This window comes from Schistocerca serialis, chromosome 12 (assembly GCF_023864345.2).
Source record: "Schistocerca serialis cubense isolate TAMUIC-IGC-003099 chromosome 12, iqSchSeri2.2, whole genome shotgun sequence".
Classification (NCBI taxonomy): domain Eukaryota; kingdom Metazoa; phylum Arthropoda; class Insecta; order Orthoptera; family Acrididae; genus Schistocerca; species Schistocerca serialis.
Genome location: NC_064649.1, coordinates 86,871,805 through 86,881,632, shown reverse-complemented (window position 1 = coordinate 86,881,632; position 9,828 = coordinate 86,871,805). Strand labels below are relative to the sequence as shown.

At 46.7% G+C, this 9,828-nt stretch overlaps 1 non-coding gene across 1 annotated transcript; it reads left to right on the top strand.

Annotated features, from left to right (window-relative positions):
- Window positions 1-7,253: 7,253 nt before the first annotated feature.
- Window positions 7,254-7,328, top strand: Trnal-caa (transfer RNA leucine (anticodon CAA)). Its single transcript has one exon. It is a non-coding gene; the product is annotated as a tRNA-Leu (tRNA).
- The last annotated feature ends 2,500 nt before the right edge of the window (window positions 7,329-9,828 follow it).

Below are 9,828 nucleotides of genomic sequence, written 5' to 3'. Positions count from 1 at the left end.
TACCATTCGAAGTACCGGCGGAACAAATAAACGCAGTGATAGCGCCGTACGGTAAAGTTCTCAGCAATGTTGCCGAACGGTGATCCAACGCGCGCAAATTCCAAGTTCTCAACGGAGTGAGGCAATTAAAGGTCGATTTGCACAAACATGTACCGTCATACATCAGCGTCTGCGGATACCGAGGTATCGTTATATACGACGACCAGCCGAGGACGTGCGCGGCGTGCAACTCTCCAGGCCACGTCCGCGCGGAGGTTTACAGCGGCGGGCGAGTGGCGCAGCTGCCGGCTGGCGAGGCGCCGCGACCGCCGGCTATGACTGCGCTGCCAGCGACTTACGCTACGGCTGCCCGCGGCCAAGTCTTGACCCCAAGCCCTGATGTGAATTCGGAGAACCATCCAACCCGAGAAGAAGCCCAGATTGCCACCACTGACACAACAGAAGCTAGACCACCCGAACCTAAGGAAATCGTGACAGCTGTTACGGTTTCAACACAACAGCCACCGAAAGATATTGGGAGCCACAGCAAATTATCCGATTCCTCCGCTGTTGAGAATGACATGCAAGAACCATCCCGGAATGAGCAACCTCATAGTGAACCGACTTCTCTATTGACACCATCATCCACCAAGAGCACAGTCGACAATTTAGCTCGAAACACCACCCGCTTAGAAGATTTGAAGAATGCTGAGGAAGACAACATCAGACAGCAGCCGGTGAAACCTAAACGGCAAACACGAAAACAGAGCCCTGCAGAGATTCAAGAACTGGAGAAAAAACTCTCCCGTACCAAAAAAATTCTTAAAACAGATCGAAGCGGAAAGCAAGGCGTGGTAGACATCGGAAAACCACACATCCCCAACCCAAATGAGGACGTACAGATGAACCTCGCCCATCCAATTGAAGAACCAATGGACACTGTTGACCGCTGCGGAACTGATATGGGGACAGCATGGTCTGACAACACTGAATGCGCTTAGTTGGACTACCGAATGAAGCAGGCGTATAAAATCGCCACGCTCAATGTAAACAGAATAGTTTCGGACGTAAAGTTACAATCTGTGAAGGACTACTTATATGCCGCCGACATTGACATAGCGATGTTACAAGAGGTAGTCACGACCAAAATAGCGGATGTGTACGGATATGAGGCGATCTTAAACATAGGCAATGAATGTGGAACAGGAATACTGTTCAAACACGGCATACCATGTACAGCAAAAGCAATACTTGAATCTGGACGAGGCATAACTGCACAAATACACTCCTGGAAATTGAAATAAGAACACCGTGAATTCATTGTTCCAGGAAGGGGAAACTTTATTGACACATTCCTGGGGTCAGATACATCACATGATCACACTGACAGAACCACAGGCACATAGACACAGGCAACAGAGCATGCACAATGTCGGCACTAGTACACTGTATATCCACCTTTCGCAGCAATGCAGGCTGCTATTCTCCCATGGAGACGATCGTAGAGATGCTGGATGTAGTCCTGTGGAACGGCTTGCCATGCCAATTCCACCTGGCGCTTCAGTTGGACCAGCGTTCGTGCTAGACGTGCAGACCGCGTGAGACGACGCTTCATCCAGTCCCAAACATGCTCAATGGGGGACAGATCCGGAGATCTTGCTGGCCAGGGTGGTTGACTTACACCATCTAGAGCACGTTGGGTGGCACGGGATACATGCGGACGTGCATTGTCCTGTTGGAACAACAAGTTCCCTTGCCGGTCTAGGAATGGTAGAACGATGGGTTCGATGACGGTTTGGATGTACCGTGCACTATTCAGTGTCCCCTCGACGATCACCAGTGGTGTACGGCCAGTGTAGGAGATCGCTCCCCACACCATGATGCCGGGTGTTGGCCCTATGTGCCTCGGTCGTATGCAGTCCTGATTGTGGCGCTCACCTGCACGGCGCCAAACACGCATACGACCATCATTGGCACCAAGGCAGAAGCGACTCTCATCGCTGAAGACGACACGTCTCCATTCGTCCCTCCATTCACGCCTGTCGCGACGCCACTGGAGGCGGGCTGCACGATGTTGGGGCGTGAGCGGAAGACGGCCTAACGGTGTGCGGGACCGTAGCCCAGCTTCATGGAGACGGTTGCGAATGGTCCTCGCCGATACCCCAGGAGCAACAGTGTCCCTAATTTGCTGGGAAGTGGCGGTGCGGTCCCCTACGGCACTGCGTAGGATCCTACGGTCTTGGCGTGCATCCGTGCGTCGCTGTGGTCCGGTCCCAGGTCGACGGGCACGTGCACCTTCCGCCGACCACTGGCGACAACATCGATGTACTGTGGAGACCTCACGCCCCACGTGTTGAGCAATTCGGCGGTACATCCACCCGGCCTCCCGCATGCCCACTATACGCCCTCGCTCAAAGTCCGTCAACTGCACATGCGGTTCACGTCCACGCTGTCGCGGCATGCTACCAGTGTTAAAGACTGCGATGGAGCTCCGTATGCCACGGCGAACTGGCTGACACTGACGGCGGCGGTGCACAAATGCTGCGCAGCTAGCGCCATTCGACGGCCAACACCGCGGTTCCTGGTGTGTCCGCTGTGCCGTGCGTGTGATCATTGCTTGTACAGCCCTCTCGCAGTGTCCGGAGCAAGTATGGTGGGTCTGACACACCGGTGTCAATGTGTTCTTTTTTCCATTTCCAGGAGTGTATATGATCTGCTTCTTGTTAATATATATGCTCCCTCTGGATCCAGCGGAAAACGAGCAAGGGGCAACCTGTTCCGGGACGAAATTGTCCCATTAAAAACGGATCCTCGACTGCACATAATTTTGGGTGGAGATTTTAACCGCGTATTGCGTCCGGGAGATCAAATCTCGAACTTGAACTTTTGTGAGGAGCTGTTGCTGTTAATTAACGGGCTAGATATGATAGATGCTTGGTGCCACCTTCGCCCGCACACCCGAGGATACACGTACGTATCCAGTACTTCGGCAAGCAGACCAGACAGGCTGTATGTAACGAAAGGTTTTATCCATAATGTAACTGACTGTGAAATTTGGCCTCTTAACTTCTCGGATCACTGCGCATTTCATATAACCGCGGAGCATACTAAACAAAAAACATTCCTGGGAAGGGGCGTATGGCAGCTAAACGTGTCACTTTTGGAGGACGCAGTACTGAAACAGGAGGTCCATGCTACATGGCAGCGTTGTCTTCGGATGCAATCCAGATATCCAACACGCATCATGTGGTGGCTACAGTCTGCGAAACCGCAGATAAAAAAATGCATCGCACGATATGGTCGCATGAAAGCGTACTGGCGAAAACGCACCTTGGAGTATCACTTTCTTTGCCTCCGCGAATTATATGATGACCCCATGGGATTAGTAGCAAACAGCTCTAGAATAAAACGCACTAAAGCAAGAATAACGGCGTTGGTACGACAATCACTAGAGGGGAAAAAAGTTCGATCGCGTCCTCCGATTGAACTGACGCAGGAGAATACGTCCGTCTATCACGTGATACGGGAAGCCAAGAGAGGTAAACAAAAGTTAATCCACACTCTCAGTGATGAACAGGGGAACGAATACGATCAACAGGTCACAGTAAAAAACTACGTGGTGCAACATTATACAGATTTTTACTCCGCATCGGCGACTGACGCGACGGCAAGCGAGCTGCTTTTATCCAACATTCATTCCACGGTCCATCCGACTGACAACGCCGACCTTGTAGCCCACATAACCGAGGAAGAAGTATGTGCCATAATCAAAGACTCGCCTACAAGGAAATCTGCTGGTTTAGATGGCCTACCCATAGAATTTTATGCTTGTTTTTGGCACATCATAGGACCGGAATTCACCAAAATATGCAATGAATTATTGGGAGACGTGCAGATGCCATCTCAGTTTACCGAAGGAATGATTGTACTGATCCCCAAAAAACCACGTAGCGCTACGCTGAAGGATTTTCGACCACTAACATTCCTCAATTCCGACTATAAAATCTTCACCCGACTCATAAACTGTAGACTGAAGACGGTACTGCCGAAAGTACTTGGCCCTTATCAAATGAGTGCTGTCCCAGGGAGATCAATGTCGAATGCATTATGTGAATATAGAGACATAATATATTTGTCGTGGCTATGCAAATGCAATGTTGGTCTCATGTTTTTAGACTTCGATAAGGCTTTTGACCGCATTAACCACCACTTTCTACTAACTGTAATGCAACGGATGGGATTCAGTGCTCATTTTATTCAGATCATACGCAAATGTATAGTTGGCACTTCCTCTCGAATCAAAATTAATGGTCAGCTAAGTTCTCCAGTCCCGATCAAGCAATCAGTGAGACAAGGCTGCCCTCTTTCTATGGCACTATACGCAATCGCCGTAGAACCGTTACTGTTAAACCTGCATCACAGGTTACAAGGTCTACAGGTGTTGGGTACAAAAACCGTGTGTCACGCTTATGCTGATGACGTCAGCGTAGTAGTTAACACGCACTCAGAAATGGAAGTCGTTCAACAAATAATCCACGCTTACGCCACTTCTTCCGGAGCCAAACTCAATGAACAAAAATCGAAAATTTTACCTGTCGGACCCCATATGGAGACCATTCAAAGAACATGGCTACAAAGAACAGAGAAGACCAACCACTTAGGTATGATTCTAATGGCCAACCCAAGAGAGATGACAGTAGCCAACTGGGACCATAAACTACATATATTCAGGGCTACTCTCCGTGAACACAAAACTAGAACGCTCAATCGGATACAGAGAGCTCTATTGATTAACAGCTATGCGCTAAGCAAAATATATCACATCGCAGCAGTGTTACCAGTACCCAAGCATACAGCGCAAAAGCTTTTAGCTGCAGCGTATTGGTTCATATGGAGCGGAAACATCTTTAAAGTCGCCATGCCAACCATAGTGTTAACCCGCGCCGCTGGTGGTTTGGGCGTCAAAGACATGAAGAACCAATGAACTGCCGTATATATGGACCGAATCCGCAAAATACTGCAGTCACCCCATCCGACAATTACGAAAACGTTATTCAACAGGTTAGCCCCAACGAGCAAAAAGGCCCCAGTCGATGTTGGTCGCATCAGCGCTCAACTCGATCACGTCCGGACTTATTACCTGGAAATGAGCTATATTCAAGATACTTCACAGCTGCTTAACACCAGAAGGACCTATCACCACCTCACGAGACACCATAGGCAAAACCCAATTGAAGCGAAATATCCAGCGGTCAACTGGAGTAACGTCTGGGAAAACATTAACAATCCCATCCTCCACTCCAAAGTAGTGTCCACGTGGTATGACATTGTGAACGAGAAGGTCCCCACAGGTGAAAAGCTGCACAATATCAAAATGAAGCACAGTCCGTACTGCGATCATTGCCATTCTGTAGATACCTTGGCACACATTCTCATCTGCCGCGACCAATACCACATATGGAACTGGACTAGAAAAAAACTCGCAATAATTACTAGAACCACAGACTCTGCTATAACACTTAAAGATGTACTTCAACCAGACTGGCATTTCTTTCCTGCAACAAAGCACAATAGCTATGCTTGGATTATCGGCCAGTTGCATATTTTGCAGTTACGAATACACATGCGAGTATAGACGAGTACATACAGTATATAATGGAAGAGCACCACAACCTTAAAACGAGTCGGAAATACAAAGCTTTGTTTCAAAATTTCTTACTTCACACTTTGCCATAATGAAGCGGTAATTTTTTTTTTGTTGGTACACAACACTACGGCGAGTCGATACTAATTGTGCTTCATTATAATTAAGTTGGCATTTATTTATTTTTATAGTACAACAGGTGAAAGTGCCTCAGGAAAACTAATTTTGCCAGAAGCCGTAACATAAAACAAATCAGAAGTGCCTGATTGATTTCGTGTACTTCTGTTTCACAGGTATTGGACAGATTGTCACGGCAAGAAGATTATTCAGTTCCTTTATATATTATTTAAAAAAAATAATGAAAAATCAATAAAAAAGTAGGTTAAGTTAGCGTGAAAGTGGCGGTGGCAACAGATTTTTTTTTAATTATTATTATTATTTTCTTTTCTTTTTTTTTAATTTTTTAGGTAAGATAGGATTTTGGGGGTGATATGGATGATAGGGGCCAACGCCTGAAGTGGAAGAGCTCCAGGAAAATATATATATATAAAAAAAGTAAAAAACCTCCAAAAAAAACATGTCGCGAGTAATAAAAAGGGCGCGCAGTCCGGAACCGCGCGACTGCTACAGTCGTAAAAAAAAAAAAAGAAATCTGTGGTAACGTGCTGACCTGTGAAAAAGCGTCTGTTATGGTTCACAGTTCTAGTCTCACTGACTGCAACGTTTTTATCCCTTCTGTGAAAGAGCTACAAGCAGTAGGATCAAAAAATAAAAAAAAAAATAAAGTTGGCAGAGCACTTGCCCGTGAAAGGTAAAGGTCCCGAGTTCGAATCTCGGTCGGGCACACAGTTTTAATCTGCCAGGAAGTTTCATATCAGCGCACACTCCGCTGCAGAGTGAAAATCTCATTCTGGAAACATCCCCCAGGCTGTGGCTAAGCCATGTCTCCGCAATATCCTTTCTTTCAGGAGTGCTAGTTCTGCAAGGTTCGCAGGAGAGCTTCTGTAAAGTTTGGAAGGTAGGAGACTAGATACTGGCAGAAATAAAGCTGTGAGACCGGGCGTGAGTCGTGCTTCGGTAGCTCAATTGGTAGAGCACTTGCCCGCGAAAGGCAACGGTCCCGAGTTCGAGTCTCGGTCAGGCACACAGTTTTAATCTGCCAGGAAGTTTCATATCAGCGCACACTCCGCTGCAGAGTGAAAATCTCATTCTGGAAACATCCCCCAGGCTATGGCTAAGCCATGTCTCCGCAGTATCCTTTCTTTCAGGAGTGCTAGTTCTGCAAGGTTCGCACTGGCAGAAGTAAAGCTGTGAGACCGGGCGTGAGTCGTGCTTCAGTAGCTCAGTTGGTAGAGCACTTGCCCGCGAAAGGCAAAGGTCCCGAGTTCGAGTCTCGGTCAGGCACACAGTTTTAATCTTCCAGGAAGTTTCATATCAGCGCACACTCCGCTGCAGAGTGTAAATCTCATTCTGGAAACATCCCCCAGGCTGTGGCTAAGCCATGTCTCCGCAATATCCTTTCTTTCAGGAGTGCTAGTTCTGCAAGGTTCGCAGGAGAGCTTCTGTAAAGTTTGGAAGGTAGGAGACGAGATACTGGCAGAAATAAAGCTGTGAGACCGGGCGTGAGTCGTGCTTCGGTAGCTCAGTTGGTAGAGCACTTGCCCGCAAAAGGCAAAGGTCCCGAGTTCGAGTCTCGGTCGGGCACACAGTTTTAATCTGCCAGGAAGTTTTTTGTATTCTGCTATTCGGGGCGGAGACAAATCCAACAAATCAAAAACCATGAAAATTTTTATTCGTCAATTTTCATTATTTTTAAGATGTATTCTGCTATTCGGGGCGGAGACAAATCCAACAAATCAAAAACCATGAAAATTTTTATTCGTCAATTTTCATTATTTTTAAGATGTATTCTGCTATTCAGGGCGGAGACAAATCCAACAAATCAAAAACCATGAAAATTGGTCCAGCAGATCTCGAGTTATAAGTGTTGTAACAAACCCGACTTTGTTTTATATTTATAGATACTCAGGCTCCGACATCGCTGCACCGCGACCGGGCCAGCCAATACGATACACCAGACCAGACCAGAGCAGACTCCAGACTAGCAACAACTTACTGCTACAGCTACACAGTTCCTACTGCAGTCAACACAGCTCTCTGGTCAGAGACCTTGCATATCGCAGGCAGCGCATGAGCAATACATTGAAATTACATCTGCTCGGACTTCTTACAATGTCAAAAGCCATGGGGTACCGCCTACATAGTGTCGCATATTGCTATCCCACGACTTGTAACCCCAGGGTAGTATTAGAAACTTTGTATATGTCTTGAGGCACAGTAACTCAAGGCGTAGGAAGTATCCTGGACTATATTTACCCCATGTTTCATAACGAGAGCATTTAGCGACTTCCATTGAACTTCACTTATTTCAAACCTTTTCGAAACTTTTCCTCTCTGTCAAATTCTACAAAATGATGACACAAAGAAAGTTTGTCCCACACTATATTTTCGCTGCGCATTTAATAAAACCTCAGCACCAGGCATGGTGTTAGTAATTATTAAAATTGTGCAGGAGCCATACATGTTGCATACAGCTTTCCTATGTTCACATGCTTCAACCCGCAGACCCTAGCATCATCAGAAATGTAGTAGCCAATGGCAACACATTAAGTGTTCTGGCTGTGTATAAATTGGGCTGTTGGCTACTAAATTTCCGGAGATGTTACCGTCTGACGGGTGAAACATAGAAAAGTCGTTATGCTACCGTCTGACGGGTGAAACATAGAAAAGTCGTACGCGACGTATGCGGCTGCTCCACAATGGTCACTGTTCCACCTGCAGGCGATAGCTGCAGTCGCTAAGTTTATTTTAGTTAATTATCTCCTTAACGTTGACTCTATTTGCAACACACTTTGCAGGCAATGTCCGCATAGCGGCCTATACCAATGAGTCCACCTGCAGAATTAAATCATCGCGCGACACGTAGTTCAGGAATACTACGCTATGTGATCAAAAGTATCCGGACACCTGGCTGAAAATAACTTACAAGTTCGTGGCGCCCTCCATCGGTAATGCTGGAATTCAGTATGGTGTTGGCCCACCCTTAGCCTTGATGACAGCTTCCAATCTCGCAGGCATACGTTCAATGAGGTGCTGGAAGGTTTTTTGGGGAATGGCAGACCATTCTTCACGGAATGCTGCACTGAGGAGAAGTATCGATGTCGGTCGGTGAGGCCTGGAACGAAGTCGGCGTTCCACAACATCCCAGAGGTGTTTTGTAGGATTCAGGTCAGCACTCTGTGCAGGCCAGTCCATTACAGAGATGTTATTGTCGTGTAACAACTCCGCCACTGCATTATGAACAGTGCTCGATCGTGTTGAAGGATGCAGTCGCCATCCCCGAATTTCTCTTCAACAGGGACATGCAAGGAGGTGCTTAAAACATCAATGTAGGCTTATGCTGTGATAGTGCCAAGCAAAATGACAAGGGGTGCAAGCCCCCTTCATGAAACACACGACCACACCACGACACCACCATTTCCGAATTTTACTGTTGGCACTACACACGATGGCAGATGGCGTTCACCGAGCATCCGCCATACCCACACCCTGTCATCGGATCGCCACATTGTGTACCGTGATTCTGTTCAATCGTCCGATGTTTACGCTCCTTACACTAAGCGAGGCGTCGTTTGGCATTTACCGGCGTTATGTGTCGCTTATGAGCGGCCGCTCGACCATGAAATTCAAGTTTTCTCATATCCCGCCTAACTGTCATAGTACTTGCAGTGGATCCTGATGTATAATATTTTGAAGAATCAGCCTCAGTTGCGCAAATTTTCTGGTCTTTACCAGATTTTGGGCTAAATTAATCTAGCCTTGTTGAGAAGCATAAAATTACTATAACATGCCAGAGTAAGGCACAGTCAACATTAAAAATTAAAACCTATAGTACCGTGGTACCATGTCGGATTAAAACTACTTAACTAAAGTCCAGCCCCGACATCTCTTCAGATGCAAGCAGAAAACAATCAACTCACTTATGTGTGTTCATATTAAAGTATTATATATAAAAATATCTGGACATATAAACGTAACACCCTGTACAGCTCTCATGTGTACGGTATGATGTAATTGAAATTCTGTGTACCGGCTATTTTTCCACTATTACAGGCGCAAATGAAGGGTATCAGTACAGCAAAATG